Consider the following 15,457-nt stretch of genomic DNA (forward strand, 5'->3'; position numbering starts at 1 on the left):
AGCTTGGAAGAATTACCTTTTCCTGTGGAAACTTTTTGCTTCCTGCAGCACTGTTAATTACCATGCAAAGGTTTAGGAAAAACTAGAACTTGAACAGAGTGTGACCTAAAGCTTTGTACCAGTTCAGCTTCCAGCATGCCCTGCCTAAGGTTTCTGTGCTAGGAGGGCTTGGAATAGTTACACACTTCATGCCGGCTTTCCTCGGTGGCTTTCTGTCCCAGCTGTGGAGTACATGCTTTTGTTGGGCAAATAGATTGCAAATGTAGGTTTCTGTTCTTTGAGGACAGGCTCAGGGGGAGAAAGGTGGAGAGTGTGTCTCTTGACCCAGGGGTAGAGCACACGCAACCTGGTCATGACTTAACTTCCACTATGACATGGAACGTGACATAGAGATAATCTTCCAGGTTGAAGATGGCCAGACCCTCCTCCATGTGGTTAGGGTGGGTTCTGTAGGTACTAAGGACATCATTTACGTTTCGTTCTTCCTAAAACTTGAGCAGCAGCCCCTCCACGTGATTTGATGCAGAGTAGGACACGGGCTGTAGCATCTAGCCAGGTAGCCTCCTGAGGTCCAGCCAGACCACTGGTCTTGGACTTGACCGATATCTCCCTAAGACCCAGGGAGAGCTGTTTTCTGGTATCCGTCACAGCAAATAGATAAACCACAGAAAAGGAAGTGGAAAACGAAGATCTGAGTTCTTGTCTCTGATGATGGAATCCATTGGAAAAATTTCCCTCCAGAATCCTTCCTCTGGGGCACCAGGCCCAGAACCCTCTTCCGGAAATCTTCCCTGCTGAGTTAGGTCATGGTTTTTTCCTGCAGTTGGGTGGGACCTGGTTTGTGTGTGCAAAGCTTTAGGGGAGGAGGCGCTCTGGTTTTGTGTGGGGCAGGTGGAGGCAAGGGCAGTAGGGCCCCCATTCAAGAGAGAGGGCCTTCTCCAGTTCTGAGGCCATGGGATTTACTGTGAGTCTTTGTAAAGAAGAATGTTTCCGGTGAATTTCTACCTGGGCATCAATTTTTTTTTTTTTCTTCTGTGATAATTAAGTGGAGTTGGAAGTGTCTATTTGTGTGGTACGTGGACCTTTTGGCACTGGTCCATCTGGCATATTCCAAAACATGATAGCACATGGCTATGGAGATGGCCTCTCTGAGTCTCTGAACTGGTTTCGTGGGTCTGTGTTGATAGGGAGCAGGAAAGAGTTGAAGCCTTCTGGGAGAGAGGCCTCAATAGGTGGTCTTACTATCCCATGCATGCTTGGGATTCTCCAGAAACATTTTAAGAAGACCACAGTATGTGCAGAGTGGATGTAACTGGTTCATTGGTTCATTCATTTATCATACGGGACATAAAAAAACAGGCTTGTGATCACGAGACTCTTTTAGCATTTATCCCTTCTAACGGAGAGCTAGTTCCCGAAGCTGCTTGAAACTTCGGGAAGTCTATGAGGGAACCCACTGAATGGTACTGATGAATTACAGCCTTCTTTATTGCCTGCAGAGAGGAGAGAGGTCTGAAGGGATCGGCGTGGGGACTGTGTGGATGGGTACCTCCTGGGGTGCAGTAGCATGTGTCCCCTGCTTCCAGCTCTTGCGAAGCTGGTGAGGAGCGAGAGGCCCACACCGGCCATCTGGTCCGACGCCTAAACTGGGAGTGTGGATTGGAGATGGAGAAGATGATAAATACGGTCTTTGTAAGCCACAGACTTGTTCACAGCTGATCCTCTTTTCTGGGTGTCCACAGGGAAGTGGGATGAGGACCATGTGGGCTTGGCCACAGGCTGTTGGTGACAAGACCTGCCCCTAGTGTGTGCGTGTCCTGAGTCCCCAGTCCTGGGGTGTGTGTGCTTCTGGGAGGCCATGTCATGGATCCTGTGATGGGGGTGGGGGGGAATGGAAGCCTTCCATCTCCAGTCAAGCCGATATTGTCCACTGGAATGACTGTTTGCTTTGGACGGTTGTGGCCTAACCATCTGCCAAGCTCCCGAATTCCTTGATGGGCCATTCACAAGGGGCTTTTCTGGCTGGCACCGGTCTGCAGAGGCCCCTTTCCAGCCCGGGAGGGAGCCAAGGGAGCTCATTACCAGGGGACAAAACCAGCTGAGTGGGAACACGGCTCTGCTGGCAGGCTTTTCAGTCCCGTACAGCGTGGAGTCAAGCCTCACGGAGCAGCTAGACAATGACCCGTGGGAGGCACGTGGCACTCTTTCTTGCTCGCGGGACGGGTGGGTCAGCGTGGCAGTGGAGACCGTTTGATGCGAGGCATGACCAGGGCTCAGGAGTCGACCCCTTTGGGAGTCTCCTCAGGGAGCCTCTGGCCCATGATGTGACCTTCCACGAAATCCATTTTCTTAGCTGTTCTGTTCTTCCAAGTTCAAAACCCGGCCAGTCATAGTGTAGGCAAGGGTAAGTCGGATAATGTAATGGACTCCCTGTGTCCTTCCTTAGGTTCCTGGGTCAGTGGATTGTAACCTTGTTCTCTTTGAGGAGAAAAAGGTAAAATGAGAGTGGTAGTGATTTTTTTTTTAATAACTTTATTCCTAGTTAAAAAGTGTGACATGCTCCCTGTTGACAACTTTGGAAGTATTAAGAATTATAGAATCACTGCTCTTAGCTTTATGATTATAGAACGTCTTTTTTTTTTTTTTTTTCTTCCCTGCATTGGTGTGCTTTTCTACCAAAAATGTTCAGGAGGCACCAGGGTGGTGCAGTTGGTTAAGCGTCTGACTCTTGGTTTTGGCTCAGGTCATGATCTTGGGGTCCTGAGACTGAGACCCACACTGGGCTCCACACTCCATGGGGAGTCTGCTTGGGATTCTCTCCCCTCCCCCACCCCGTCCCCACACTCACTCGTGTTTGTGCCCTTTCTTTCCCCCCCTCTCAAGTAAATAATCTTTAAAAATGTGTTTATAACAAACGTCTCTCCGTATTTGATGCACTGTCCCACGTTCCTTAATATTCTGTGGTGTTACGGTTGCACACGTAACATTCTCCTGTGGACTTCTGCTGTCCTGTTTAATGCCCTCGATTGTTGGACATAAGTGTTCGCTGTTGTGAATGAGGCAGACAGGGACACGGATTCTGAGAGGTTCAGGGACTTGCCTGGGCTAACTTAGCTGAGTGGAGCTGGACTCTCGGTCTGAGAGTGGGGTTTTTCCCATTTACGTCTGGGATCTGTCACCAGGCTGGGGTTGTGGGGACAGGGCCGATGGATGGTCTAGGGGTTCAAGTGCAAGTCAGGGCATTGCGTCAGATGGCTTGAAGGCTTCAGGAAATAAGTCACAGGAGCCAGCAGGGCAGGAAGAACGCAGGGTGCCTCCCAGCCACTGGGGGGAAGGGGTGGGGTTGGAATCGGGAGTGGGTGTCCCAGCCTGAGCTGTGGGAAGAGCGGGGAGAGGGGACGGTGGCCCAGCCTAACTGTCCAGGGTGGGGTCTGGAGCTCCTCCTGCTCTGAGCAGAGGTGGGTGCGGATTAGAGCCGGCCCTTCTCAGGCAGGGGCGGCTGGCGTGCTCTGCCTTCTGCTTCCCTGTCTCCAGCACGGCAAGGGCCCTCCCCTCACCTGGCTCTACATTCCCTTCTTGAACCACGATGGCCCTTAGGTGATTGTGCTCCTGTCATGTTCGAAATCTGGCTCCTCACAGCTTCCCACACGCTGCTTCTGGTTCTCACCCCGAAAACTTGCGTTCTGTCTGCCGTGTTGTGATAAATCCACAGACAGCGAGCACCAGCCTCGCATGGGTAGAGCGGGGGCACCTGCTACTTAGCTCCTCTGTGCGGGGCCTTGGTTCCTTACTTGATGTGGTTTCCTGCCACACTTGAGAACCACTGTTTCCCTCTTAAAGCTGGGTGCTGTGGGCTCGGGAGCTCAGGACCAGGGGGACAAAGCCAGATGAATGGGGCGAGTGGGACATGTGTACTGTATTAGTTTAAGTCTGTCCTAACACAGCACCACAGCTGAGAATCCAAGATCCCAGGTATCAGGAGAGTCCGTTTCCTCTGAGGCCTCTCTCCTTGGCTTGCACATGGCCCGGGCTCCTCCTGCTGCCTTCAGAGTCTCTGCTCTGTGTGCGCCCATCCCTGGGGTCTCTTTGTGTCCTGGCTTCCTCCTTTTAAGGACACCAGTCAGAGTGGATTGGGCCTCACCCATAGGACCTCGTTTTACCTTATTTCCTCCCCCAGACCCTGTCTCCAAATGGTCATGTGCTGAGGTCCTGGAGGTTGGTGCTTCAACCTAAGAATTTTGGGCGGGCGGCGGGGAGAGACCTGATTTAGCCCATAACTGGTGCCGAGGGGGCCAGTGCCAGACTTAAGACTCTTGCATCTTCCTTTTTTCCTCTTTTTAAAAAATTAATTATTATTAAGACTCTTGGATCTTCTGTCCTAACCTTTCTGTAAGGAACTGCATTGTTGTGTCTTACCTGTTTGTTTATAGGTGCCTAAAATTTTTTGAAGATGCAGATATTTTTTTCCTAAAACTTAATTTAGGATGGTGCTAGAATCCCAGATTGTTGCAAAAAGCAAGGAAGTCCCCCGTACCCTTCATCCACTTTGCCCCAGTGGTAATGTCGCACCTAACTGTAGTATAACATTGAAACTGTAGTATAACATCGAAACAAGGATATTAACATTGGCGCAATCCATGGAATTTATCCAGATTTTACCAGTGTTCTGTGCACTCGTTTGTAGGTATATGTGTGTGTGTGTGTGTCTAGTTCAGTGCAACCTTATTACATGTCCATGAGGTCTTCAAAATGCAGAATGGAGTCCAGATGAAACCAGATCATTCTGAGTCGTGTGTGTTTGGCAGACACACAGGCAGGAGCAATGCACATGTGCACACGTGTGTGCATACACGGAAGAGGGTTTTGGGGCTGAGAGAAGTCTTCAGTCGAATGGAAGCCGGCTAGAGGAAAGCGACTCTTCTAGAAGGCTTCCCTCTGCATACCAGGGAGAATGGGGCCCTTGCAAGATGCCCCAGTACACCTAGCAGTGGCTCCCAAGTTGGCCGGCACACACATTAGGCACCAATGGGTCCTGTTTTCTTTATCACTTGTATTGAAACCCAGGGCAGCCCTCTGTGTTCTATCTGATGCAAAGAGAATTATTCTCCGATTTCATCTGCCAAGTGTTTTAGTACAAAGGTCACTATGGTACCAGCCGGCCCCCAGAGTGAGCCCACCTTCGCGGCAGAGCCCTGGGAGCTCAGAGTTCTTTTGCTTTCTGATGAGTTTTTATTGTAACGTGACATTGGGTAAAATGTGTTTTAACTCTCCACAGAGAGTTTGGATCAAATAAATACACTGTGACTGTAGTTCATCTGAAGAAATGATTACAAAGCTCTCCCTCGTGGCGGCAAGCATGGTTCATTATCTTCTTGCAACTTTATTGATATCTGTATCATTAATTTCTTTTTCTAAGATAAATGACGCTGTAAAGCTGGTCACTCGGTTTCGGCCGCGTTCCACCCCCACTCCCCAGCTGCTGGTCCCATGCCATTTTCCGTGTGTTCTAGCAACACGCTGGGAAACACGTGTGTGGCTCTCACCGGGTGCTTCCATATTGCCTGGGCTGCTAGAAGCTTCTCGTTCATTTTCAGCGGCTCGTAATTCATGCCCCGTGGTTCATGGAATCACTTCTGCGCTCCCTGCCGGCGTGACCTTGGGCAAGACTCCCAGTGTGGGCTCTGGAGTCTGACAGTTTTGAGATTCAAATCTGGCTCCGCCATGGACCTGCCACCAGGGTTTTGGACACCTTTCTAGTTGACTTGAGCCTGTTTCCTTAGCAGTGAAATGAGGCCGGGATCTACCTGGCAAGGCTTTGCCTTGGTATCCTTTGCATTGGGTTTCATGGTGGAGATCTATAAACACGGTCCTGTTCATTTGTATGATCCTGTCCTCTCCAGGTGCAGAAGGGCCGGTGGGAGTAAGCGACTTACAGAAACACACTGGCAGGTCTCTTGACAAAGGGTAGTCAGATCCTGGTTTTCAGCTTGGGACGTAATCTGCCTCGTAGATCTAAAAATAGCAACCTCTTCAGTCCTGAATTAAATCGGCAGGGCTCTTCTTTGCCTGCAGACCCTTCCTGTGGCTCATCTCAACATGTGTAAAGTGCCAGCAGGGCTCCAGGCAGCGGCTGGTCTGGTCTGTGGTAAGTCAGGGGCACCCTAGCCTGCGGACCCTAGCCATGGCCACGACGTGAGGTTCAGCTTACCTCTCTGGGTTTCATCTCCATGCTTCCTACTTGGCTTCTTAATACTGACTCTGTTCTTCAAAGAATGTACTCTCATTTTAGTAAAACTGGGAAAAACCAAAATAGAATAAGAAATAATTTCCGTTCCAGGTACCTATAAAAAAATTCTTGTCCATATTTAGGCGTATTTAATTCCAGCCTTGTTTTGTGTATATTTTTAGTGAAGGCCCTACTATATGCAAATCTAGTTCCAGCTGACATATTGTAAACTTACCGATACAGCACTTAGATATAAAATTTATCATCAAGATAACTGCAGGGTATTTCGTTAATCTAGAAATGCTAGAACGTGCTCATTGGGCCTGTGCGTGGTGAGCATCTTTGTGGCTATAGCCGCATCTGTATCTGCTGAAAGCTTGAAAAGCTCATGTGGGTGCGGATGATTCAGTGTGAGCTGGAGAAGCGGTCCTTTGGGCTTGCACTGACTTTTTCCAGAACAGAAATAAGTGAGGCAGAAGCAGGGCTTGAAAGAGGCTTCAGGCCGGCAGGGAGTGTTGGATCTGCAGCCCCCTCCCACCTCTGCTGCTCAGGGCAGCAATCGTATGCGTGCCGCAGGGACGCAGCGAGCCAGTGACAGACAGCAGACTGTATGGCGGCTGGAAACCCAGGGCTTTTGCTTCATCCTCTGCCATTTGTTTCCCTGGGAATGCAGAATGCCAAGTCTTCTGATTTTTAGGAGTGACCAGAAGTCTGCGTTTTTCAAGGGGCCCGAAGTGCCATATTGTCGACGTCCCCTCCAAAACCCTCCGTGAGTCAACAGCTCGTAGGCCAGCTCGAATGCGTCGGTGCCTTGCCGTTTTGGAGACTCTGCTCTTGAAGTTACTTTCTCCTTTCGGGTGGTGAAGAACTAAAACAAAGGGAACAAGGTGGTGAGGAAGGTGGTTGCGCGTCATGGATGTCATGGCCAGAACAGACGGTGTCCTCTCCTGGGATTGCAAGGGATATGGGCGTTGGGTCGGCGAAGGGGACGGAGGCTCTGGTATGAGCACAGGACCCAGTGGTAGAACGGGGCAGAGTGGAGCAAGTGCCTGCTGCTGGGCCTCTCGGGGTGCCTTTGTGGCCCAGGCTGTGCCTTCTAAGAATGGGAATCCCAGAGTGGATAAGAAATGGAACCATTTCTCCAAACTGAGCGTTGTCTGGCTGTGGACAAGTCGTGCTCAGGCTCCTGAAGGGAGGGTCGGAATGCAGAAGTGAGTACCATTTGGAGCTGGTTGGGGGCTGCAGTTGTTTCTGCGTGTGAGCATCTCTGCTGAGAGATGTTAGAACCCAGCATTCAAGTGGTGGATGGACCAGATGTTAGACCAGAGGTTTTAGGCTCAGGCAGACCCAGAGAAGAATCACGGGGAAGATGAAGGCTGCTCGGGGTGGGGTGGGGGGAAGGGTTGTCTTTTCTTCCACCATCAAAGGCTCCTTATTTCTGTACCAGCCTCTTACTGCACCTGACCAGTGAAAGCAGATTCATTTCATTTTTCTTTTCAGCTGTGCCACAGGCATTGTTGTTAACTATAAAAGGTTCTGCGCTATTTTCCTGAATAGCGTGCATGTTCTTTACCTTATTTGTAGACTTTGTAACTTCTTTCTAACCTAGAATAATCCTGTCTGTATCTCCTCTCCACGCCATCCCCCTCCCCATCTGCAAGAAGCACTCAGAACAGCTGTGTGAAGGCTTTGGTTTCTGTGGGGGGCTGGGATTTGCTGCCATTAACACTGGCCTCAAGGGTTGATGGCGTTCTTCTTCAAGCGAGCTTTTCAGGGCTGGAAGATTCTTGTGTTGAAATGCCTCTTGGAAGAGTCGTCGTTGTGGATGTTTGCTTTTTGCCTCATCCTGCATGTTTTTGTGAGGGAACGTTGCCTTTCCCCAAGGGGGGTTCTTGCGAGCTGCAGACATGATCGTGTGGTTCAGGGATGGCTGACCAGGACACAGAGAAGGTCTCTTCTATGCAAGGATGGGCCCAAGGAGCGTGACAACCAGAGTCTGCCATGAGGTTTGGCAAGGGGACTCAGACAGAAGTCACTGTCATTTCCAGGACTGCTAGCTGTAAGCTCTCAAAATGCAGAGACCCTGATTGCCTGTCATTGCTGCCATGGGCAGAGGTCTGGACGTAGGAGTGAGGACCGCACAAAGGAAGGTAGATTCAGGGGCAGAAGAGAAGGCAGGAGGACTCCCTGGATCCAGCTATGCCTGAAGGAATCTCAGTGACTTCTAGCCCTTGGAATCTCAGTGACTTGAACACATGAATTGTCCTTTATAACCTTTACAGTCCACAGGCATGGATCCCCTGTCAGGTCAAGGAAGAGTTGGATGGATTGCTTTTTTCTTAAAGTTTGACCATGCACCTTCCCATGGGGCTAGTGTTCCTGGGCAAGGAAACGCCTTTGGGCTATTGTCTTCTGATCACAGAGCCAGCTCTTTTCTGATACCAAGGTGTTCACCCATGGTATACTGAAGAACAGAACTCCTGACCCAATACATTAAAAAAAAAAAAAAAATGGGTGGGGATTTAGGTTGGAAGTTCTGATTCAGTTTTCCATTTCATTATTTCATACCACTTAAGTGACAGGAAAGGGACTTAGAGGCCCGAAATGGATGCCCCTTCCACGTTCTCCCTAACCACCCAAGCAAAACACTTAAAAATAACCTGTTGACAGGCAGGCCCTGTGCAGGAGCAGGAAGCATTTACTGGCAAATCGTGTATGTGGGCAGGAGAGCGGCCAGCATGTCCGTTCCCTAGTCAGTGGTGCTGTTTATTGAATGGAAGGCACATAACCAACCTGGGTCCTTTCCTGACCCCAATTGCCGAAGCTGCTTTAAGTCCCTGGAATGGCCTCATCTTGTGGGGGCAAAGACGCTCGATGAGTATACTCCCATTTGTGACCCGGCTTTGCTGTTTCATTTCCGTCAAGCTGTGTGTGTGTGTGTGTGTGTGTGTGTGTGTGTCTGTGCATGTGCCGGATTTGCTTGCATGCAGATGAAAATCTGAACACACCAAAGGATTAGTGGCTCATGGTCATTCCTTATTAAAAACTAAAAAAAAAAACCAAAAAAGCTTAGGTGTAGTCTTCAGAGCTGGACTTCTGGAATTTGCCTTAAGAGTGTGAAGGCATATAGGGGGACTAGAGGGCTACTAAACTGGGCTGCTTGAAACGAAAGGTTCCCAGATGTGCTTTCGGGGAGGGATCCGCGACCTTCTAAAATTCTACAGAGGTGTACTCTTGGGGGGAAGTTTTTGTTGGCTTCCCCAAGAGGTTCGTGACCCAGAAAAGGTTAAGATCACCCAGAGTCCTTATGTGGGGCAGACCCTGATGATGGGCAACTTGAGGTAAGAGAAATCAAGAGAGCTGAGGTGATGGGCTGTGCAGAGTGACAGATGGAATGTTGTTCAGTGTCAGCTGTCAACTTGATCTGCTCCCCGGGGAGCCCCTGTGCTTCCAACAGGAAGCATTTGGAGCCTCGCTCAGGCAATGTGGGTGAAAAGTCAGAATGTGTTCCCAGGGCCTCTGGAGACACCCTCTCCGCCCTCCTCCTCCTGTGCCTCCCCTTTTACCTCTCCCCCTTCCAAAAAAAAGTTCCTTTGGGGCTAAAATTTTCCATCCCTTCTCTCAGCCTAACTGTGGGTGTTTGGGGTAATATTCAGCAGATTTTCTGTGCTGATTTGAACTGATGCACAGAGAAGAAAATCAACTTTTTTTTTTTTTTTTTTTTGCCCTAAAAGCAAAAACATTTTAAAAATGCACTTTGTTCATTAATGGAATCTGAACTCTCAAAGTCAAAACTTTCCATGTGTTCTTACTGAGAATGATTCCCTCGGGGGTGGTTCTAAACAAACAGATAAGTAGGCAAAAAGTTGTGAGGGACCCCGGAAAATCATCTGGGGATGTCGATGAACTTGGTGGAATTTATATGGGCAACACGTTTCCTCCCTTGCTTTTTGGGATAGTTGCTGCATTCTGTCTTTACCAGTTCCCATGCCTCCTGTGTCAGGTGTGGGACGGTGGGGGACAGGGCTTGGGGGAGAGATGATGCTTCTCTCCTCTTTTTTTTTTAAAGATTTTATTTATTTATTTGACAGAGATCACAAGCAGGCAGAGAGAGGGGGGAAGCAGGCTCCCCGCCGATTGGAGAACCCAATGCAGGACTCAGACCCTGAGAGGTTTAACCCACTGAGCCACCCAGGTGCCCCGCTTCTCTCTTCTTCTAGTGTTCTAAGCATGAAGCAACATGGATGTGGTTTCCCAGTGCCTCCCTTTCTGCCCCAATCATGATTACCGTAAGAACATTCATGTTTGCCCACCTGCCTTGTGCGTTGCTAATGGAGTTTACAAAGGGAATTTGGATTCCCAGCAAGACGCCTCATTAGCACAGCAGGGATCTGATAGATTCTATAATTGTCTATGGACACTTGGAACCTTTGAAACCCATTGGTGTCTATTATTAGATCCAGATTATTTCACGTATCCTGGCCTGTACATTGGTATCAGGGGCGGGGCAGGGGGGCAAGGAACCTTGCCTCGATCCCACTGGATCCACTGGATTGTCTGGAGAAGGCATTACTAGCCGTGAATCTGGGGCCGAGGACAAGATTTGAAAGCCATGGGGTACATCAACAACAAAATGTCTCCTGCATCGGTGCTTTTATGTCTCAGTATCAACCTCATTGGTAGGTTGTGAGCAAGTGTTTAATTTTAGGAGTCATTGTGGTCACAAAGAAAATTTAACAGCTGTCTGCTTGCTTAGACAAGTGCGTCAAGGACCTGTGGGTTTGAAGAATGACGTTAGCAACACTGGATAGGCTCGCTCTTGTTTGGTGTCCTTGCTGTACAACAGACGGAGAACGGGTGCTCTGCCTGTGGTCTCACGCCCCTGCCTTCGAAAGCCCAGGGAGACAGAGGTTGCTGTTCTCCCTGTGCAGATGAGTAAACTGAGGCCTGGGAGGTGAGGCAGCATGTTCAGGGTCCTACAGCTAGTGAGTGGCAAGGCCCAGAGGGTAATTCTGGTCTTTGTTATCCCAAAGACCGTGTGTTTTCTGCTATATGCCCCCCTCCCTCATCCTCAGAAACTGTTGTGGATAAGAGGGGACCCCAGGTATTTACTCCAAAAATACAGAAGTAGTGAAAAGAAGGGCCATCTGTACCCCAATGTTTATAGCAGCAATGGCCATGGTCGCCAAACTGTGGAAAGAACCAAGATGCCCTTCAACGGACGAATGGATAAGGAAGATGTGGTCCATATACACTATGGAGTATTATGCCTCCATCAGAAAGGACGAATACCAACTTTTGTAGCAACATGGACGGGACTGGAAGAGATTATGCTGAGTGAAATAAGTCAAGCAGAGAGAGTCAGTTATCACATGGTTTCACTTATTTGTGGAGCATAACAAATAGCATGGAGGACAAGGGGAGTTAGAGAGGAGAAGGGAGTTGAGGGAAATTGGAAGGGGAGGTGAACCATGAGAGACTATGGACTCTGAAAAACGATCTGAGGGTTTTGAAGGGGCAGGGGGGTGGGAGGTTGGGGGAACCAGGTGGTGGGTATTGGAGAGGGCCTATGGAGCACATGGAGCACTGGGTGTGGTACAAAAACAATGAATACCGTTAATGCTGAAAATAAATAAGAAAAAAAAGGGGGGACCTCAGTCATGCCCTACTTAGTATTAAACTACTTCTTTATTTCTTTTTAAAGACTTTGTTTATTATAGAGAGCGAATGTGAGTGGGGGAGGGGCAGAGGGAAAGGGAGAATCTCAAGCCGACTCCACACTGAATGTGGAGCCCAATGAGGGGCTTGAACTCGGGATTCTGAGATCATGACCTGAGCTGAAACCAAGAGTCGGACGCTCAAGCAGCTGAGCCAGCCAGGCGCTTCTGCTACATTATTTACACACACCTCTCTCTACCCCCTCTGCCCCCCCCACTATACCAAGAACCTGGAACTTCTCCTAATTTTTGCAATAAAGTATGAAATGCTGACCCGTGTCCAGGCTAAGGGAAGTTAATTGGGTGTAGGGTGCTCGGGGCCTGGCTTCTCTATGGGAATTTTTAAAATGCATAAAGATAAAGTCTTGTTCCTACAAAAACAACTCCACATGGGATGTTTTCACAGTCTCGCTGTAGTAAAGGGACAGACACTGCCCAGATGGTTTTGTTCGTGTGCCAGGCCCCGTAGCCTCTAGTTGGTGTACGGTCATTGTTCTTCCACAAGAAGAACTTGGACTTGGGGGTTTTTCCCTCCCAGGCTGGGCCATGCTGGCTTGCTTTGCTGTGCAAGTCAGGAGTGATCTTCTGCCCCCACTAGGCCACAGGTGGGACAAAAGTGGTAACAAGGTGGGGCACCTGGGTGGCTCAGTGGGTTAAGCCTCTGCCTTCAGCTCAGGCCATGATCTCAGGGTCCTGGGATCGAGCCCCACATAGGGCTCTCTGCTCAGCAGGGAGCCTGCTTCCCTCTCTCTCTCTCTGCCTCCTGCTGCCTACTTGTGATCTTTCTCTCTCTGCCAAATAAATAAAATCCTTAAAAAAAATTTTAAAAAATGGTAAGAAGGTGGGAGAGATGAAGGCTTTGTGAATCTTGTGGGAACAGGTGACGTAGGAAGATGAAAGCACAAGCAGAGCTCAACGTGCTGAAATACTCATTCCCAAGGTCTTTTAACAACAGAAAATCATGGGCAGCCCGACCGGCCAGCCTGGCGGCGTCCTGAAGACCTTCCAGAGTAGAAGGTCCATGGAAACGTACTGGTCACAGGAGCGGTGACTTGCTGGGTCACAGAGTGGCAGAGGCCTCCTGTGCCATCCTGGAGGGCATGATGTCCTGGTAGCTACTTGCGCAGGGCAAGTCGGAACACTGAGCGTCTCTGGTTCACGACTCCAGTTCCCTATTTCCAGCTTGCTTGCTCGCTTTTTGTAACTTAATTTTTAAATTATGGTAAAGAACGCCTAACCTAAAATTCACCGTTTTATCCATTTATAAAATGTACAGTTGAGTGGTGCTAACTCTATTCACACTGTTGCGTGGCAGCTTTCCAGAACTCTACCCTCTTACAGAACTGAAACTCCGCACCCACGAAACAGGCCCCCTGAGCGGTGGCCGCCCCCCTCTGTTCTCTGTGGGGTCCGACTCTCTCGTTAGCTAAGTGGCATCCTACAGCGTTTGTCTTCTCGGTACTGGCTTCTTTCATTTAGCGTTACGTTCTCAAGGTTCCTCCGTGTCGTAGCCTGTGTCACAATTTTATTCCCTTTTTAAAGGCTGTGTGTGTACACCACATTTTGTTTATCTGTTTATTTCTCAGTGGACGTTTGGATCGCGTCCACCACTTGGCAAGGGTGAGGGGCAGTGCCCTGAACATCTGCATGCCCCGTATTTCTGGCTCGTTAAGAGACCGCTTTCCGCTTTGGTGTCCTACGGTGGTGGCAGAGCTCAGGAAGTCCAAAATTCACCTCCTTAAATTTTCTCTCAAATTGGCTTTGTCACTAGTTCACCTGGTTCCTCCCCTTTCATCCCTTGGTTTAAAAGCTACCACCTCTCACTGATCATGGCTTCTGAAGGTCTCTGGTGTTCCCCCCCCCCCCCCCCCCAGTCCCTTCTTCTTTCCCCCTCAGTACTCCCAGGCCAGGTCCTCCCCACCCCTCCCCGGGATGAGTGTGTCTGCCCTTGATGATTCAGCCCAATCCAACTTGTGTCCAGTTTGTCTCCGCATTGCCATAGCTCCAAAGCTGGTTCTGAACATTTACAAACCTGGAGAGAGGCATATTCTAGAACCTTTGTTCCAAAATTTCCAAAGCCTGTGCATGGAATTTAACTGAACGTCGTTATATGCCCAGTGAATAATGACAGTGTGGTTATGTATGTTAAAATAATGCATATATTTAAGATAATAATACTGTATATTTTTGAGACATGTAAAATAACTTCTTTTTAACAAGTAGAGATGTGTTAAATTTATTTGTCCCCATATCATGGATGCGTTGATTTAACAAATTCTGAGAGTTGACCATGTGTCAACCCAATGCAAGGTGTTGGGGGTACATGGATCAGACCTAGCACCAGTCCATAAGAGAAGTAATAATGTCAGCAAACATTTATGGGGCACATCCTGTGGCCAGACACTGGGCATAGTTCTCTATGTGTATTATCTAGTGTGATTCTCAAAGCAGTTCTTTAAGTTTTATTGTCTGCATTTTATGGAAAGAAATTAGGACACAGGCATCGAGTAACTGGTCCAGTAAGAAACAGCAGGGGACCTGAGCCAAGGGGGTTTCTTCTCCAAGGGGTGTGTTCCTCTGCTTCCATCCAGCTCTACCAGCAGCTGTCATAAAATCCAAGAGCTGGAAACACAGGGAGGGCAGGATGAGACACCAGGCTGATGGGAACCTACACATGCCTTTGTATATGTTGAGTTAGAAAATATTCACCAAATGTGCCCAGGGATATTTTACAAGTGTGAGTAGTGACTCAGTGCCGTTGCAAAGAGACACGCCATCTTCCAAGCCATCGCTGCTGTTGGAGAAAGGAAACCACTTTGTGCATGTTCTTAGAGCAGGGCCTTGTGGAAACTCCATTTTTCAGAGGCGGCGAATGCTGTTCCCTGATGTGAGGCATCATCTGGTCAAGGAAGTAACGTGAAAAACTTTTTGTCTTGGCTCAGAATGGGGAAGGTGAGGTCTCTGAACTGGCCGTCTGGATATGTGGGGGAAGCATTTTTTAAAACCTGTGAGCCTTCCCAGCTGTGGAGATGGTGTCAACTTCTGTGAATCACGTGAATTGCATAGGGTCGGCCCGAAAGGGGCCACCTGGCCTTGTACATGTGTGCACATGTGTGTGTACACGTGCGTGGGTCAATGTTGGAAATTGCTATTCATCATACCCAACGTGAGCATAGTCTTTTAAGAATGTATTTCACTCCTGGGGTGCCTGGGTGGCTCAGTGGGTTAAGCCGCTGCCTTTGGCTCAGGTCATGATCCCAGGGTCCTGGGATCGAGTCCCGCATAGGGCTCTCTGCTGAGCAGAGAGCCTGCTTTCCTCTCTCTCTCTCTCTCTCTCTCTGCCTGCCTCTCTGCCTACTTGTGATCTCTCTCTGTCAAATAAATAAATAAAATATTTAAAAAAAAAAAAAGAATGTATTTCACTCCTGCTGGAGACCATGAAACAAGTAATGCACGAGCACTAAATAAATTTAGTGGTCCTGTAGCTTGCTGCATGCTATGCCGTTGCCTTAGA

At 49.0% G+C, this 15,457-nt stretch overlaps 1 protein-coding gene across 4 annotated transcripts in view; it reads left to right on the plus strand.

Annotated features, from left to right (window-relative positions):
• SLCO3A1 (solute carrier organic anion transporter family member 3A1) overlaps positions 1-15,457 on the plus strand; it is a 301,657-nt gene that overhangs the window by 65,425 nt on the left and 220,775 nt on the right. The gene's annotated exons all lie outside the window — the stretch shown is intronic.

Source organism: Mustela erminea, chromosome 5 (assembly GCF_009829155.1).
Source record: "Mustela erminea isolate mMusErm1 chromosome 5, mMusErm1.Pri, whole genome shotgun sequence".
Classification (NCBI taxonomy): domain Eukaryota; kingdom Metazoa; phylum Chordata; class Mammalia; order Carnivora; family Mustelidae; genus Mustela; species Mustela erminea.